A 20,024-nucleotide genomic window follows, 5' to 3' on the forward strand; every position below is an offset into this window, starting at 1 on the left:
CCAGCTTTTCATCCACCAGTACCCCCAAGTCCTTCTCGGCAGGGCTGCTCTCAATCCATTCATCCCCCAGCCTGTATTGATCCCGGGGGTTGCCCTGACCCAGGTGCAGGACCTTGCCCTTGGCCTTGTTGAACCTCATGAGGTTCACACGGGCCCACTTCTTGAGCTTGTCCAGGTCCCTCTGGATGGCATCCCGTCCCTCTGGCGTGTCAACCGCACCACTCAGCTTTGTGTTGGTCGACAGATCGACCTGTGTCGGTCTGTCACAAATGTGTCCTACCCACATTCATCAAACAGGGCTTTGTGTTTACAGCTGCTGATGTCTCCTTGTTGTGCACTACGACTTTTCAAACCTGAATAGGCCATCAGCTTAAGAATGATGTCAAAAGGGTGGGATTCATTTCCTTGAGCTGTCATAGACCAAATAAATGTGTTACAAATTGCCATTGTCCTTCATATTTAGTTATGCACATTTCCTAATTTCTTGACAAGATACCTACCCCCCCAAGATGACCTGGAATCACATTATTCCACTTCCGTGTTTTCCTTTCAAACTTAGAAGCATCATCTGTTGCTTGTTTAGGGAAGAAAGAAATGAGAAAGATTTGTCTGTGGCTGAAACATGAAGCACTGGGAAGAAAGTGCCTTGTATTTCTTCTTCCTACTGGAACATATCAGTATCACATGGTCTGTGGACTTGACAGATAAGAAACCATCTTGCTTTTATAAATTCAGTTGAATGGAAGTGATTGCTGTTGATGTTTGTTTTGCTCAACGGTGTATTAACTGTAAGGTTCAACAAAAATATCTGTCAAAAGACAGCTGGAGCATTTTGGACACCTATGTCTCAGGCTATAATGCCTATAATGCATAAAGGCAATAATGCTGATGCTATAATCATTGATGTGAATTAGGAGCATCTTTACAAGGCTTTATCTCAAGTCTCTGAAACCAATTTTAGAGTGAAGTAAATCTGGCCTGTGTGCTGGTAACACAGTGCACTGAAATTCAAATGTATTTTATGTGTCAAAAGCCGGACCCAATGAGTTAGAGTCAATGCTTAGAGTTCAGTCATAGTGGGTTACTTCCTCCAGACTGAGAAATAAATTTCCCAAGCCAGCAACAATCCACAAGTCTGGCTCTTTCTCCAAAGAGCCCAAGGGCACAGGGAGCCTCTGAAAAGTACTACCTCACTGCGCACAGGATGTAGTGCAAAATTAGTTACATCCCTCACCATGAAGACGATGCTGGAATAACCCTAAAAGTCCTGGAATAGAAGTTAGCATGGCATCACCTTTTAGGAAACAGTGGTGATAAACAGAAGCGCTTCTATATAAAATAGTCTCTTCAACTAATGCTATGATAGGTTGTTTCTGCACTTTTGAAACAGACATATTTAAGACCTTTGGTGAAATAAACCTGTGGAGAATAAATAGTTGATATATAATCTTACTGATGTCATTTGCTTTAGCAATAGGCTTTTTTCTTTAAGAAACCAAAGGGTGAGATACTGTCTTAGAAAATAACTGGCTTAGAATAGAAGCACTGTGTCCTTATAAGGTTTATCTGTGGTCTTTCATGTTTTCCTCTGTGCTTTTCTTTAGCTCTTTCAAGGTCAGACTCAAACCTGAATATTCCAGAAAAAAGAAAATAAATGAGCACTGCATACTGAGATAGATTGTTGAACTTATCTAAAAAAGCATTTCATCTTAGACTGAGATCCTTTCATTCTTTAAAATACTTTGCTCTCCCTCCAGTTGTTCTCTTATTGTCATGAGACCTCATCTACTTTGCAGAACAGACAATTTGCTAAATCCCGGTAACTTACAGAAGTTATTTGTTGGATCAGAATTGGCCCAGGCATGAGAAACTGCAGACCTTCCTGACAAAAAAGATTTTCTCAGAAACACAGACGAACTTTGAAGAATAGATAGAATCAAAAGTTGAATTTTTAGTTGACTGAGGTTGTAGTAAACTATTTTTTAAGGAACTCAAACTGGAGCCGGTGCCTACTCAGCTCCAGAAAACAAGGTGAATGATCCAGGCACCCTGGGGCTGCCACGCCCTGGTGTAATATAAAGTCCACAGGCAGTAGGAGTTGCCCTTTGACAGCAGCCTATAGGTCTTACCTTAGCTGTCTCACCTCTTCCCTTTCTTTAGGCTCACATGTTCACTTTCTTTGGAATAGGACAAGACCCCTTGTCCTGTTCCCCAGCTAGTGAAGTCGGTGAACATCTCGCATACAGAACTGAAAGTGTGCTCATGCAGAAAATTGGAACAGATTTTAACAAGAAAATAGGGTAGACTGCAAGGATGGGGCACAGAGTTTGGCCAGACAAAGATGTTAACCAGCCACTTGCTTACACACAACGAGCTCCTTTTATTCTCCCTTCTCTCCATTTTCCCAACCTTGTTCTTTCCCAGTCCATCTCAATGTCTCACTTTTTCTGGCCCTGTATCCTCCCAAATAAACCACCCTGCCAGTTGCTTTTCCCTCTTGGTCCCACTTTTGCTACCTTTGTACCCAAACTTGGTATTTCGGATGATGTTACCTTGATCATCTCAGCCATACCAGGCGTTGCTGAAGTGGTTTCCTAGGCCTTGCCACCTCAATTCTCTAGAGGTCCCCAGTGCTCCCCTCCAGGTGTCAGTGGGGTCTGGCTGTTTCTCACACAATTCACCCTTAAACACCTGTAAAATTTGTCTATCCCTCATGGCATTATCCATGTCTTCTTTCACCTTCTCACCCTGTAAGCTGTTACCATCCATCAGTTTCTCATGGCCTGTGCAGCTAGCTAAGCCTCAGGCCAGGGCCTAGTCATCAGCCTGCCCACCTTGCCAGGGACATTTTTATTCATGAAAAGCCAGCTTTGAGGGTTAATTTTCCCACTATTAATCACTTTTTTTGGACAAAGAGTACTCTGGAAGTAGCCTTCTGCATACAGTACTATTGTACAACCTTGACAAGTACAGGTTAAATAACTATAGTAAGGGTGATATTCATTTCATTTGAATTTAAATATGCAGAAATAAGTCATCTAAGTGGGCTAAATCCAGATGACTCCTGTAAATTCTTCACAGGCAATGAAGAAAAGCAGACAACTGATTTGATTTGATCTGATCCCATCATCTGTGCCTTAAGAGGCATTGACTAGTCCTCTAAAAGGAGCTTAGCTTGACATATACCTTTTATCTAGATGATCTGAGGTGCAATGAACTTAAACCTAAGAGTATTCAGGACTAATTAATCATCTTAATCAGTGCAAACATTAATTAGAAGTCATTTTCTCTTTACTAGTTTTTCAAGTTAAATGACTCATCATCCAGATTTGATTGCTGTTTCAGGTTTGAAAGACCCTCCCAAAATCTTTCTCAATGGCCAGGATGCCATTGGCCTTCTTGGCCGCCTGGGCACACTGCCAGCTCATGTTCAGCCAGCTGTCAACCAGCACCCCCAGGTCCTTTTCCGACAGGCAGCTTTCCAGCCCCTCTTCCCCAAGCCTGTAGCGCTGCATGGGGTTGTTGTGACCCAAGTGCAGGACCCGGCACTTGGCCTTGTTGAACCTCATACAGTTGGCCTCGGCCCATCACTGCAGCCTGTCCAGGTCCCTCTGCAGAGCCTTCCTACCCTCGAGCAGATCAACACTCCCGCCCAACTTGGTGTCATCTGCAAACTTACTGAGGGTGCACCCAATCCCCTCGTCCAGATCATCGATAAAGATATTAAACAAGACCGGCCCCAAAACTGAGCCCTCAGTTTTATAACAGCCCTTCTTGCCACAGTCCTCTTAACCACCACTTCAGGTATGCATTTCCCATGCAGTTTCCAGTCATTGCCCTTTCTTACCCTCAGCCTGATGAGCCTTACCTCTCATGACTGACTTGCTGCTTTGTGAAAGGTTTTTTTCCCAATTAGCAACAGGTTCCTTCACTGCTTGGCTAGTATTCATTAGAGTGAGGTGTCACATAGTTTTGCTGCTAGGCCAGGAGAAAAGTATGTCTACAGCATATGTAATGTTCTCCCACAGGTACCCCACCCCTACCCCTTCCTAGCGTGAACACAATCAGACAATATAAAGATCTTTTAAAACCATCTCTAACTTGGAGTTGTGCTCCTGTTTGCAATACAAACACACAGTGTGTCTTGCCACGCCGTTAATCAAGCAAACAGGATTAGAAAACACCTCACTTGTGCTAATTGGCCAAGGTGTTGTTGGTTTTGGAATCTCATCTTTTGCATTTCCATGCACACTAGACTAGTCAGTTCCAGTGTGGTTAAACCTTCATTTAGCTGTAAGAGTAGCTGGATATACCCATGCAAAAATCCACGACCCGCTGAAATCAGTGGGATAACTCATCAGTTGCTCCCTGTTCCTCTGTTTCAATGAAACATTAATCACATGAGTAAACCCAGTGAGATTTGGGCCATGATTTTAAGCAATGGGATTAATTAGGTTTTGTCTTGCTTCTATTTCATACTTAGAGTCCTGCAGACTCAGAGGAGAAAGCCACCGGATTAGAAAAGCTGTATTTTCTAAACAGTTTTGCACAGATGTGGAAGAAACCAGAAAGTGAAAGAACTGGAGAACAGGTCTTTAGATCTTTAATAGTGATGGCATGAGGAAGGCTCTCTTCCTATGCCTGTTCTTGTTCTTGCCTGTCTGGAAATAGCTTGGCACAAAGCTGGTTTGAAAGGGCAGGAATATGTCTGTTTACATTGTGACTGCTTTATCTCAGGTGGAATAAAAGATGAAAACTCAGGGCTTGATTCCCAACTGAAATGAGCATCTCCCCAGCAGTCTGTTCTCACACACCATTTCTTGTTGAGTGCAGCCGAAATGCAGGAGTTCCCCAGATGCTGGGAGACCTGTGACTTTCTTTGATTCCTAAATAAAGGACGGGTCTTCTGAGGATTCTGCTTTGTGAAGCTGATGTTGAAGTCTTCTTCATGCAAACTATCCCAGCAGAAACCCTGAAGCAGCAATGACTTGGCTCATAAGACTGGGGAGAGTAAGCTTTGTTAAGGTTCACTAACCTTAGCATACTCAGGGGGAATTTTTAAGCACTGGTAATAATTTCACTTCAGGTTCCACCCTCCTTCTGTCTCAGTGTAATGTAACATACATCGCAGCCAGAGATTTAGTGGCCTTGGATTAAGTTCTGTTTCCAGACATGGTCCTGAGCACTGCCTTTTATCTCTCCTTGCTGGAGGCCTGTTGAAAAAACTACAACCTCAATATTTTTACAGGGGGGAAGATTGCATGCTGGGGGTTCGGGTTTGTGTCTTTTTACTTTCCTTGAACTTAAAAATACCTACTGGGATTTTGTTCCCAGTTTCAAAACAAAACAACCTCTCTTAAGAGAGACCAAGCATGGGAAATGTGAGGTCAAATACTCAGTGGAAGCATCCTAATGAAACTTACGATGACAGTGGATGTTGTTGTGCAACCTTACCTTGGTGGTGGCTGATATCTGCCATAACAACACACTGAAATACATGGCACTGAGAGAAAATACGCTGAATGTCTGAGAGTCACCCTGACATGTTTCTGTGATGGCGACTAAGTCATAGCTATCCTGCTGCACAATGGCTTCCAGCTCCTCCTGTTTGCCGCTCATGCTGTGTGCATTGGTGTAGATGCACTTGAGCTGGGCTAAAGTTTGTAGATAATATACAAGGTGACTGTGAATAATTTGATCTGGACACATGAAACAAAAATAGCAGATCTGCCTGTAGCAAAACTTCTATCTTGTGAAGTTACTTCTTCCCAAGTGAGCTGTGACCCTGCAGGGTAGGCAGATTGTAATCAAACCAACTAGAGACTATAGACATTAGGGAGATGTTCAGGAAAGATGAAAAGTCAGCCAAATAATTATAGCTGTGAGCGCTTTTGATTACCCTCCACATGATCAAGATTACATATTCAAAAAGCTAGGAACTTGGCCACTGAGTACCTTATTGCTGTTTTTGTCTTGACATTTAGAAAGTGCCTCTTAGCTAAGACTTATGTTGATGACTTTTATATTCTAAAAATATTATTTTTCTTAATGTTTATAAAATATATATTTAAAGTAGTATTTAATTTATTTTATATACATTGATAATTCAGAAATTTAATTATTCTAGAATTTTTATTTTATGGAAACAATTTTTTTTTGTTTCTGGATTTAAAGAATTAAAAGTATCAGAATTTCTTGCAGAACAGAGTTCCTTTTTTCCAGCCATCTCTGTTCAGGATTCAAACCATGAATGTTTTGTTTAACCTCCATTGCTATGATATACTCTCTCCAGCTAGCCTTCTGATTGACAAAAGAAGCTCATAAATACAGGCCAGATGCAGGAAAAATTGTATAAAGCCAGAAAGGGCTTTCAACCAAATTTCTTACACCAAAAGTCACAGAATTTTCTCTCTTTTCCAGCCCAGCATCCTGGAAGAGTTTCCAAATGAACTCCCAAGTCAGCCAGTCTCCCCATTAAAGCATTTGCAAACCCAGCCTGAAACATGATTAATCTCCCAAAGATTATTATGACGCAGCTTTCACATTCCAGCAAAGGACTCTCTTTTCTTTGGCACCGCAAGATCTCTCAGACAATAAAACAACACATTCAACCTGCAAATTGAACAAAACCAGAGGTGAGATGTATGGCTAAAAGCAAAACAGGTCCAGTTCAAACCCGTGTGAGAAAGAACCTGCAACAGAAACTCATGTTCTCCCTGTCTTTCAGCACAAACACAAAGTTGGGGGGGGGAAAGGAGTTGTCTGGGGTTTTTCTTTACTGTAGTGTCTGTGCATCTACCTTTAGGATAATCAGGTAACCACAAATACTTGTCTCTGGGCCACAATATATGAATGTAAAATATACAGAGCTGGAAGGTAAATCTGTACTTCTCCTTGCAAAGCATGACAGACAAATTCTCGCTCAGGATTTTTGGATGAGTATTTCTGCTAGGCATATGTGCCCATCTACTTCTTTTCCAGCTCATTTTAAAGTTGTTTTTTTTTTAAAAGGCAAAAATTTCACACCTTAAGCAACAGACTTTTGGATCCAAGCATATTACTTGTAAATTAATTAATTTGTGAGCCACAGCTTCACAGCATCACAATTAATCAGTGATTATTCCCTTATCTTACAGCTGGGAATCTGAAGCAATGACAGGCAAGATTTGGAGGGGAGACAGGAACGGATCCACAAGATCCTAGTGTGTAAACACTGTGTTGTTTCTTTGATCTGACCATTCAGCAATTCTAAAATGTACAGGAAGATACGATTTATGCAGGGTGAGGTTCTGCTGACGCCATTCTCATCTGGTATCCTCTGCTACAACTACTAGGTGAGACTATCTCATGTCATTAACAGGATACTATTCAGGCTGAGCGAGCTAGAAATCTAGCAAGAACTGCAAGCTCTTTTCATGCTAAATTGAACTCTGAATCACCTGTACCTGTGGTGTTGAGAAAAAAAGGTCAACACACTTTCCAACCGATTTTTACCGATATGTTTTGTCCTGTTAACACACAATGCATATGTTTACTTTGTAAATCAATTTTTGTTGGGGCTTTCTTGAGAATGATGTGTTTTAATGTTTGGTGTTTTTTTGTTTGGGTTGGGTTGGGTTTTTTTTTACTCTGAATGTTCAAGACTTGAAATGCATCTAGTAAAAATTACCAGCTTCTAGTCATTGGACTCAAGATAAATGACGCAAGTGAGGACAACTATTTTTAAAAGTCAACAACAAGAAGGGAGCTAATTGGGCTTCTTGGGAGGGTCAAAGGTAAGTTAATCTTTAGAAATGAGACAGAGTCTGATGCAAAGTCATGAAGCTGCCTGACATCAGAAGATAAGATTTTAGCTGCACTTTGTCCTTTTTAGGGGGAAGATTTAGAACTGACAAAAACATGTGATGGGAACTGGTAAGAAAAAAAACCGTGAGTGAACAATAAGATCACTTAAAACAACTGATTAGGACTTCTGTTGTTGTTTCACTGTGTGTCACTTCTCTGTTCCTCTTCTCTTTGAATTGCAGTTGCAGATCATGTGAAGACAGCTATAAGACTCCTATTATCAGATAACCGGCCTAGCCTCAGGCTTCAAAGTGAAGAAGCTCTTTCTATCGATTCACATTTCTTCACAAAATACTGATAGGCTAATTTTGTGTCAGCAGGCTCTGAGTGGCATCTGTCCACCACATCACTAATATCGTGGTGTTACCAGGTACTGCTTGTCTTTCACAGACTAAGCCATCAAAAAAAAAAGATCATCAAAATGTCAAAGTAAGCTTTCAGATTGATTCAGCAGAAGTATGACTGTGTGGAGTGTGTTTTGCTGGCTGGTCCAGTAGGGGCAGGATCAATAATCATGAAATCAGACCTTCAGGGGTGACCTATCCTATTCATGGTTTGGCAACACAATTGCTGTATCACCTCTGCATTGTCCACACAGGCTGTTAAAGAGCCTTTGGCCCCATGCAGTTACTTCCTTAATAGCTAGTACTGTACTTAGACATTAGAAGGGAATGTCCTAGAAATCCCCCTGGAATAAACCCTGGAACAGCTCTGATGGATGGAAACATCCTGTATTTATTAGCACCATTTGTAGAGCTCAATGAAAAGCAAAGAGCTCCTTGACGGAGTGATTTGCAAAGACCACACCCAGATAAAGGACAGCGCAGCCCCACAGGGTAATGAACCCTGCATCCATTCCACCCATCTTTAAGCACCTAAAAGTACATCTATGCTGCTAAACAAAGAGTGCCAAAAAGCAAGCTGAAGCACTGGACCTATACGGTTTGCACTGCTGGTTAGCTCTTTCTCCCCCTGGGTTTGTTTTGGACCATTCCAACTAGATCTCCCCGAGAAACACCTGCTACAAAGAAGGCCAAGTCCAAACAGTGTGAAAATGAGTTAGTAACTGATAATTGATTTAGCAGTACAGACAGTTTCATTTACATAGTCAAGTTAGGCACATGGTCACCCATGCTGTCCACTATACTCAACAACAACCTCCAAATTCTAGGATCTGAGTTACTGTCTGATGGTTTCTTCTCCACTGACAAAGGATACAAATGTACTTTACTAACCTACATAGCTCATTTAAGCACACAAACCCGTAGCTTCCTACAATCTGGTATTCATCATGTTGTTAGTAATACACTGGCAAAAAATGGATGAGTATCTCCCCATTTTGCTAATGGATGTTCATCAAAGTTATAGGCAGCAAATTCCCTAAAGTGGACATGCAACCAGCTGCCAGCAATATTACAAGTTTTGTGTCTTATGATAAGCATAAGAAAGAAGTTCCTAAATCTAAGTGTATGAGCAGAATCAGTGCCAGGGACAGTAGAAAGCACTTGCAAAATTTCTGGAAAAGCATGTAAGATATACACTTTCTGCCTGAAGGCAGTGCACTGCATATCAGCAGCATTCAAGAGGAAGTGGCTGCTGTCTGCTGTTCTCAGAACTATGAATCAAGAGTTAATCATCCTCCTGAAGTCACAAGGCATTATGTTGTGGTTTGAACGCATCAGCTCAGAGATCTTTTATGAATCCTGGCTACTAGTTAGCTAACTGCCTTTGCCTATTTCAAAGTCATTTGACCTGAGGAGTAATAGTCGATGTAATTAGATCTATTAATGGTAAATGCAGGGTTTGTAGGATACATGCATCACTATTTTTTTTTTTTTTCTTTTTTGAACAAAAACTGCAAAGCTCTCTGAAAAAGAAACACTAACCTATTTATTATATTTGCTCTCTGGTTGCAATTACCTTGCCTCTTTTCCCAGTTCATTACTAAACCCTCATTTTGCAAAGCTACTTTAATAAACCTCTGCTCTTTATTTCCTACTTAAAGCTTACCCCTTGTTCCTTTCTCCAGTCTCTATTATTACACCGCAATGATCATCAGAGTGCATGAAGGCAGTTGTCAGGTTCCAAGAAATATTTTATGTGTAGCTAGGCTCGTGTATATGCATGAAGCATTGGTGAATGAGTAAATTTCATTATGTTTTATGTTAGCACAGTCAGAAAACAGCTGAATGCTCGTTGAAAAACAAATAGGCAACAGCTCAGGAAAATCTATTAAAAGTATTGAACAGAGCTGGCTAGTAGAGATGCCATGAATGTATGCAGCTTGGCCCTTTGGCTTTCACTAGAAATGGTAGGTATTGTCTCTGGGAGGTGTAGATGATGGGCTGGACTGCAGCTGGATGTCTATGCTTTTGATAAATTAATATACATCTTTGGAGAAGATTTTGGCTCTCAAGTAATAGGAAGAGACCATATTCCCCTATCATTTTTCCCTGCTTGGGACCACCTACAAGAACATCTCTACTTGATAATTACTCATTTCTCCCGAGGAATCAAAATGTTAAAGCACTGCCCAGCTTCACAGATGGTGAACTTGGGTGCTTATATATGAGTTGTACAAAGTCACATGTGGAGTCTGTGACTTAGTCAGACTTCCTTCTTCCATTACCCACTTCCTCCACCAGTCCAGACTAGGTGATTTCACTACATACGAAGTTGCCATGGAAGCTGTGCTCTGCTAAACACATCTCTCTGCCAGGTGTGTGTAGCTCTCACTATTGTGAATACGAATTGCATGAACCCTTCAAAGGAGGAAGAAATCCCCTGAGGTTTTATCTCCAACTTGTTTTCCAAAACCCAAATTACTCTCTCTGTGTTCCATTACTGCACGTTTTATCTGAAAACTAGATCATTTTGTCATTAAAGTCTTGGTTGGCGGCTCATTCTTTAGAAAAACATATGTTCATGTTCATTTTTGGAAAAATAAAACCAGTGAAATATTTAAACTGAAAACAGCCTTTCCCAGTTGTACCCTGGGACCAATGGTTAGCGCATGTTGTTAGTAGCCCAGAAGTCAGCAAGACCTATAAATGGTGATCTGACTCCAGCTCCATGAGACAAAGATCCAGTAGCAAACAGGGCACTGAGACCTTCTTAGCAAGGTCCATGAACTGCACAACCATGCTGCCCTCTGACTCTTACCAAAATGAGGTGGTGTCCTGGTGTCCTACTAGAAAGAGTTCAGATGCTCTAATATAAGTAGCCCAGCTTCTTTGTGTGCTTCATTTCTAAGTTCGTATTTGATCGTGCCAAAATTTGGTCTGAGTAGAAAACCTTTTGGCAAGATTGTGTGAAATAAATTCAAAGATTCTTAGAATTAATATTGTTTCAGAATTATTATTTTTTTCTGTGTACAAAAAGAAAAAAGAAAAGGCTTTCAGGATTAGTCCTCACAGTGAGATCTTTTACTCTGCGGTAATGAGTAATTCCAAGCCCCTGTGCTTCCACCCACACACACCACAAATGTTAACTTCATGTTAACCTAATAGACTTTGTCCAGCCTAGCTGCTGGGTAATGACGGCTGCTTCTTGCAAGCCAAGAACACAAAAGAAGTGGATGTTATGGGATGAATTGTTGCTTAGTCCCTTTCAGCCGCAGCTCTCTCCACAGTCAGAGGATGGTATTTCAAACCCCATGCACTCTGCTCTGCCTGAGACCTTTGAACAGTGCTTGGCACCACACTGTTTTAGTGTTGTATGCACCAGGCTTTTCCTGCAAAGGAGGGAGCAACAGGACAGCCCAGGTCAGGCAGGGAGAACTTCTCTTCAGCTGGAGCCCATAAGCCACGGGGATTCCTCTGCTCACATAAACATCAGTGTGCTTCTCAAGAGCTGCTCAGCAATTTGCCCATAAAACTCAGGAATTCAGGTATCGAGTATCATTCAGTATCACTTTAGCATTTTAGTTAGTGCTACGCAGGTTTTTTTAGGGAGAAAAAAATGCATAGCATTCTTATTGACTGCTTTAGGATAACAAACCTCTCATAGGCACCCCCTTCTTGAGAAGGAGAGTTATATTAAACATTAAATGGAAATATTAATGTTCCATTAAATGGAACATTAAACATGGAAACATGCTTTGGTTCACATCTGTCTGGAAGCTTTAAGCTAATCCCAAAGGCTGATGAGTTGCAAATTTTAATGTGCAGCTGGATTGTCTGAGCACTATGGTTCATGTTCGTGAACATGGACCTACAGCCACTCTCCCAGATGCTTGTGGCAAACCTTCTGCCTTGGGTAACCCACCTCTGCACCTCCAGCCTCAGCTTGAGCTGGTATGCCAGGCTGTGGTCTAGCAAGGCTGTATTGCATGTGTGTTGGACACATGTATTGTATATGTTCTGTCCTACCAGCTCAGCTGAGATAGCAACATTAACACCAGTGAGATCTGTCACCCTAAATTATACCTTTTTCCTTTCTTCTCCTCTCTATTATTTGTCCCAAATGCCTTTTTAGGTAATGAGGTATCTGGGCACAACAGTTTGCCTCCTTCTGCCTTGGGTAACCCACCTCTGCACCTCCAGCCTCAGCTTGAGCTGGTATGCCAGGCTGTGGTCTAGCAAGGCTGTATTGCATGTGTGTTGGACACATGTATTGTATATGTTCTGTCCTGCCAGCTCAGCTGAGATAGCAACATTAACACCAGTGAGATCTGTCAGAGCCCTAAATTATACCTTTTTCCTTTCTTCTCCCATCTATTATTTGTCCCAAATGCCTTTTTAGGTAATGAGGTATCTGGGCACAACAGTTTGCCTGCAGCCTCCGGATTCTGCCAAGATATTAATAATCAATCTTCAAACTTCTTTGAGGGTTATGTCTAAAAACAAACTGCTGGTCTTTCTTGTTCTGCTCTTATTTTGTGCCTCATGAAACCACTCAGACCTTGACTCTGTAGCTCTCCCCTGGAGAGATGTAGTGAGATCTCTACATGGGCAATTTAGGCAGGAAATGCAACCCAACCACCACCCCAAAACCTCAACCATAAGCTAATAGCCAGCAAAATTACAGATGACCAGTAAAGCAGGAGTTAATCCAGTGTTGATAATACATTTCTGTGTCTTCTGATTTTGTTTTTTCATGCTTGCTTGAAAACAAAACTCTGAACAAAACCAGCTGCTGTGAAATAAGTGAAGTGAAAACACCAAATGTAATGTCACCCTGGAGAACACAAATTAAATATATTGCGAAACTAGTTATGAGAAAGCCCTTAGTTTGCAATGTGCTTGTTTTTCTAGACAGGCTCTTGATCAATCAGTATGTGTCCAACTGGCTAACAAATCTCGTTATGATCTTCCTAAAATGGAGGCAAGTGCTGGGTTTCACACATTTTGGCTTTTAACGCTAACGATTAACAAATCCTTCCTACTAGGTAAGGAGCAATCACAGGGTTGTAAAAGCAATCTTGACTGCTTAAATAATCTAATATTTCACACACACACATGTACACCGTATTTTTGGGTATCTATCTGTGCTAACCTTGAGTTTGCAGAAGGATTTGACATCATTGCACACTCAGCAATGGAAGCTCTTTGCTGTAGCATTCAGTCTGTGTTCAGCAGTTCTTCCACAGGCAGGGAGGTAATCGCCCAGAAGAGGAGAGGATGTAAGTGAGAGAGGTTGTGAACTCAGGAGGTAGAGAAACAAGTAGCAAAGCAAGAAGGAGTGTGAAGAGCAATGAATGGGCACTTCACACTGGGAAAGAGAAGGGTAAACTCTTCTGACTCCTTTTGCCAGTAAGCAAAGAAGCGATACGATCACTTGACACTTGCCTGACAGTTCTTTGGACAGAAGTGTCATTTATTTTTGTAAAATGAAGTACACAGCTGTATTCAATCCCTTCTGCTATAAATGAGCTTTTGGAAAGTCCAGAGTAGGGACTGCACTTTGCCTCTCCTGTGAATGGGGGAGGACAACCTTGTAGCAGAAACATCACCTCAGAGCTGGGGGAGATCTGGGCGCTGTTTGCCAAACTGCTGCAGGTTCACAGTTGCCGATGCTGTTAATCTCAGTACAAACCTGCCAGCTGGGGTGTCTTTCTTCCTCTTACAACTGTATTACATGGAGGCTTAACCTTTCCTTCCTCAAATGCACAAAGCTGCTAGCACCCACTGTCACGCAGGAAACCCTGGCAGTACAGACCTTAAAATGACCCCTCTACCCCAGGGCCTCAGACCAACCGAAAAGCAAAGCAGCACACGCAAGATAATCCCACCAGGCTGACAGGATACACCAGAAAACAGAGGAATTTGTGCTGACCACACATCTCTGCTCTCTTCTGACAACTACAGGCCACTGTATTTCAGCTGAACCTCAACTTACCCAGACCAAGCCCGACTACATCCCTCCAGAGAGCTGTGCTTCGTGAGCCAGCTGAACTCCTCGCTGCCCAGAAAGGGGAGAGGGCGCTGCCAGCAGCACAGGTGTATGTCAGGGGGTGTGCTGGCTCCATTCCCAGCACTGGAGAGAGCTTTCTCCTGCCCACAGGGTGCCACCAGTGAAGGAGGGCTGATTGCTTTCCCATGTCCTCAGGCCATTTCAGGACTGTTTAAAACTCACAAGACCTCTCACAGTTTCTTTCTGCATCCAACCTGCCCCTGTACCATGGATATGGGGTAAAGAGATGACTGCAGTTCTAAATCAGGCAAGCATCATATGCCCCATGTGTTTGTTGGGGCTAAACAGTATGGTTTCATTGCCCTCTTACAGCATTGCAGAAAGACATTGGGCAAGGCTTTCCCTGTGGTGTCATCATTAAAACAGAGCCAAGGTCCTCACAGGGTTGCATGGTATGAGGATTACAGGCAACAGGAGATATTCAGACTGGATATTAGTAAAAGTTTTTTTTCACCATGAGGACACTCAGACAGTGGGACAGGGGCCAAGAGAGTTTCTGCACTCTGTCCTTGCAGGTTTTCCAGACCCAACTGGATAAAACCCTCTGCAACTTGACCTCATTCATAACTGATCCTGCTTTGGCCAGGAGGTTGGAGTAGAGATGCCCGACGTCCTTCCCAACCCAAATCATCCCATGATCCTACACACTTTGGACCTCTTCTTTTGCAGGTGGATGGAAAAGAAGTCTCCAAGTGCTCTTCATTAAAGCCTGAGATCTTCCTGCTCCATGCTGTTGCTCAGGAAGGTGAGCTTCCCTGTGCAGGGACTTTTTCCCCTGCTCCTGCAGGAACCTGCTGTTAGAGACTTTCCTCTCTACCTGAGGTAGTGGAGGCCATGGTGTTGAAGCAGAAAGCTGAGAAAGTCTCTGCTTACATATATTTTGTCAAATATAGTTGGGAAGGAAGGGAGAACAAGGAGAAGCCAACTTAGTCCAAGCCTTCACAACCCCTTCCAGAACTTCCAGAGCCAATGACTTCAGCAAATGTCTGCAGAAGATTTCAAAGGAAGGAGAGAAGAAGGAGAACACAACCTCTCCTTATTTTCTGTGTTTCCCTAGAAAGAGACTCACCGTTCCCACAAACGGCAGGGGCTTTGGGCCACAACTGCAAAAAGTACAGCTGCATCCTTACACATATGAGAATGCAAGTATTGTTCTGAGGAGCTGAACTTACGCATGTTTGGCAAGCAGGTGCTTCCCTGTATGCACATAATTTGTGAGCAGAGCTTGACTGCTCTTTAACATTATCTCATTCATAAACTGTGGCATCAAAACAGTGCAAAACCCCGTGAGGAAAACCCAAATAAAGCTTCAAATGGCCATTTCTGAAATACCTCCTGTCAGGCCTTACATCACTTTAAGAGACAAATTACATCTGTTGGATATGTACTTCTAGCCATTGTCTTGAATTGGACAATCGGATAGCCAGTCCATCTTCTGAGGATATTCAACTTTTCTACCCCATCTAGAAAAGATTGGCCCCATTGCTGTATATGTGCTGTGCTGAGAAATGGCAGACACCTGATTTAAAAGTAAGATTAGATAACTGCAGTAAGATCACGGGAGCAGAGGTGAAAAGGCAGCCTTCACCTGCACAGAGCAGAGCAGTGTGATTGCCAGCCCCGTGCCTGGCCCAGCCTGTGTGTCCTGTGTGTTTGTCCCATGCTGGCTTCAGGCTGCTGTCGAGCAGAAGTCCAAGACAGGGATGACACTTCAGGCTGCATGTCCCTGAGTATCTTTGCTGTATGTGAAGCACTGTTTTGTTGGTACCTCCTTGAATAGATGTTCATACTGCCTTGAGCAGGTGCTAAGGAGTATTTAGCAGGTCAGGGAAGACAAGAGGTTTTCTCTCTCAGTCTGAGGAGTGTTAGCTTTATTCCAAATAACATCAAAATCTGAAAGTGCCCCTCCAACAGGCATTCAGCACCACAAAAGGAAGTTGTTTTCATGTGCTCTGAGCAGGCTTTGTCAGCAATATTGTGGGCTACCCGGGGAGAATGACAATGATTCCTTACTGCTGCAGTGACCAGGAAACCAGACGGGGATTTTGATGTACCCAGTGCAAAACCAGAAATTATATCCACATCATTTAAGCAAGGCTTGGTTTCATCAGTACTCAAACCAAAAATCCCCATGCTTCATAAAATAGTGTCAGTGTCCAGAAAGGGACGTTTTCCACCACTGTACTCCTGTGTGCCAAAATCGGTTGTGGCCTTGGAATTACCATACTAAAGTAATCATCATTTTGGGTAACTATGAATCAAGTGATATTTGATGCAAGCCTGGAAGATGTTCTCTCCAGTGCCTCTCCCACATTTCTGTGACAGTAATTACTTCAGGATTGCATGAATGTATTCTGCATTTTTAACTTCTCATGCAAAGTGTCCGTGTACTGTGAGGCAGGGTGAGAAGATTGATTTATACTGTCTCTTAAACAGATGGGCCAGACCCTGCTCCTGATTGCAGTTTCATGCATCTGTTTATACTCATGTGAAATGGAGGTTAGATGCAAAGAAAATGTACCGGCGTATGGCTCAGTGCTCCAGGCTTCATTTCTCTCCTCCCATCTCAACACTGCTGTCTTAGAAACTATGGCTAGTGTAAATAAATGTAAATTCCCTGCGAGGGTGTCATTGCACACAACTCCAGAGAACACGGTGGGGTTTCCGCTATGTGATGGCATGCAAAGTCTGTCTGTGGATCAACACAGGAATGTTATCACTATGAAAATAATCAGGTCTGAAGGGCTAAAACCTGGAGAAAATGTGTATTTTCAGTCTTACAGAAGCCTTCTTTTATTGCTTTGGCATTTGTAAATTTGCATGACGTTATCCAATGAACCAAATGCATTAAATAATGCATTGTTTATAGTGCAACAGTACCTAGGAGTTGTAGGACTCTACTGGGGTAGGTCCTGCACAAAAACAAAATAAAGAGACAGCTCCTAACCCTTGTACTCTGTCCCCCTGTGATTATCCACGTGCTAGACAAGACAATAACTAGAGACAATAGATGGGGAGTATCACAGAGGCTCACAAAATCAAATTAGGCAGGTGATAGATTCAAAAATAAACTTTATTTAAACCAAAATTGTTTAGCAGAAAACTAACTAGAAATGAGGCGTCAACACTCCGACCTGTAGTAAACTACAGGTTCAGGGTGGTGTACGAGGGATTAATACTGCACAGCTGGCTTCAGAAACGAGGATCCAAAATGTGCACAATCACTCACCTATGAGATGAGGGCTCTCAACCTTGAGGAGTTTCCTTGGGCGGCGTCCCGACCCAAGGGGAGAGTCCCCGACTGCAGACCCGCTGCTCCGAGGAGGACTGGCTCCACTTGCCCTCCGGCGGGGCTCCATTGATACCCTAGTCGAATCTGATCTGTGGTCAGTTCTAACTGGCTGAGGGCCTTGACTTTCTTACCCCTCGCCCGAGGTGTATACGTGACCGTAATCACTGGCCCAAAGCGTGTGTGACACGATCAGCACGCCACTGTAAAGGCGCGAAAGTAAGGGCGCGAAAAGTGAGGATGCAGTGGTCTTAATGCCCCCAGTCTTTGTCAGGGTGGGTGCACCTGCCACAGGGAGTACAAACAAAGACATAGTGAGAAACTAGCCCTCAGCTTCTTGCCCAAAGTGGTGTGAAGCAATCCTAAGGTTAATGCAAGTGAGCCCTGCAGCTCTGTAATAGGTCTGATATTGCTTCCAATAAAGTAAAAATTGCTTGCAAGAGGGAACAAGCAGAGGAGAATCAAAGCAGAAATGAGAAGCGAAAAACTGAGAACAGCAAGATAAAAAAAAAAACAGAAAACATAATACACTGGATAGAAGAAGGAGAAAAAATAGAGATGGTAGTTTTATAATTTTTAAGGCTCAGGTGATGCTGTGACATGTGACACCAACTACTGGCAGAAAATTGCACATAACAAAAATATTTTTTGCTTTTCTTTCTAAAAAAGCAAATGCAAAAAAGGCAGAGGTCTTGTTCAGCGTGGGTGGTACAGCTGTTTTGTGGTGAATAAGACATATCTGCTGCAGTACGGATAAGTGAGGGCTCAGGGCTCGCGGCATGTCCCTCTGCTTTCGACATGGTACCACTTCCACCTGCACGAACTGGCATGCACTTGACATGAGTTGGGAACAAATTTGGAGCCCTGGAGCCTGCTCTGCTCCATCACTGCACCCTCCTCCCCTGACTAATTAGCACTGTGTATTTTAACAGACAGGCTTTTTGTGCTCTCCTGCTGCATTTTGTGTTTATGACAACTTCAGTCAAAGCAAACCACCTTTGCCTCCTGTTAGCTATCTCATGCCATACAATGCAGGTGTGCCAATTCAGAGTATCACAAGACAACTCATTCTTGTAATTTTGCATTTAAAAGAAGTCAAAGCATCCCTATTCATGCGGATGATATCCAAAAATCTTATGTATTTGTGTGCTGATGTTCCAAAGACTGTTGTGGCACAATCTCAGAGCATTGGCATGTTTTAAGGCATCTCAAAATAGGTGCAAATTCCTTTTAAGCATCTTGGACATAGTGGTTTTGTTAAAAATATTTTAGAAAATTACATCTGAAAATTATGGGAACATTTCCTTTTTTTCTAAAAAAAATGAATGAATACACACTGAATGGCTTGCTGCAAGTTTCTCAAACATATTCATAGCTGAAAGTCTCATGTTTAAAGATGAGATAGACTCAAGACAACTAACTCAGTGGCTTTATAGACTAAAAACAGAAGAAGCATCTTCTGACACTCAATTTATTCTATTAAAGCCAACACCAAGTCAGTTAAGATTTTCTCTGAAGAGAAATTTTGGTCTCTTTGAAGGAAGAAAATGATCAGCTATTGAATAACAGAAATGAACAGCCTAGTGTTGTTATTTTCTTAGTTTAGCATCATTCAGAAAATAGGCAATTTTAAACCTGGTGGCATATGTTACTGTGATTTCTTTAGGTTCCTACTGTGGGAAACAGTGGGAACAGAAAGAGGCTCCTTCAAAGAGCAATTCAAAACAGGAGTCTAAATTAGGCTCCTTAAAGTATTCTTAATATGTTTTATATGCATGCCTACTCATTCTTGCAGAATTGTAGGACTGGAGGTGTGCCTCTGGGTCACCGAGCTCCGTCTGGGCTGTGGCAAACAGGCACTCTGCGGTCCTTCACTCCGCTCCACCCTAAGGGCACTCCCAGTTTCCCCCCTTCTCTGGGATAACCCAGCTGCTTCCAGGTTAGGAGCCACCTTCTGATTTCCAAACTGAATTTTGACCTGGCCAGTATGTGCCCATCTGCTGCTCTGCCAGCGGCCATTTGGCTTCAGGTTACACACGTCCTCGTCTCTGGTGTCACCTCCCCCAGTGCACTAATAGCCAGCAATGGTGTGTTCTGCATTTCATAATTGCCTGGATGCAAGGAGTGAATGGCAGAGCTGATAATAAACTTCTTTATCTCCTTTAAATGGAGACAACCAAAGTGCACTTGGAAAACCTGTGATTTGGATTGAAGTCTGATTGCATCTGTGTCTCAAAAGGGCTGAGGAATAGCCTCAGATAAAAAGCTTTTTAATTTAATAAGTAAAACAAGGTGAAAGAGAAAGAGTCCAAGACAGACTTCATTTTTTTGTGGCCCTGGTTTGGAAGGAGTAAAAACCAATTAGAGACTGAAGTTGGTGATAAACAGGAAGGCAATTACAGAAAGTTTTCTTGGAGATGTTACATTTTTTTCCTGCCAACCTTCAGGTTTGATGAAAAAATGGAACCTTTTGGGT

Source organism: Aptenodytes forsteri, unplaced genomic scaffold, assembly GCF_000699145.1.
Source record: "Aptenodytes forsteri isolate BGI_AS27 unplaced genomic scaffold, ASM69914v1 Scaffold376, whole genome shotgun sequence".
NCBI lineage: Eukaryota > Metazoa > Chordata > Aves > Sphenisciformes > Spheniscidae > Aptenodytes > Aptenodytes forsteri.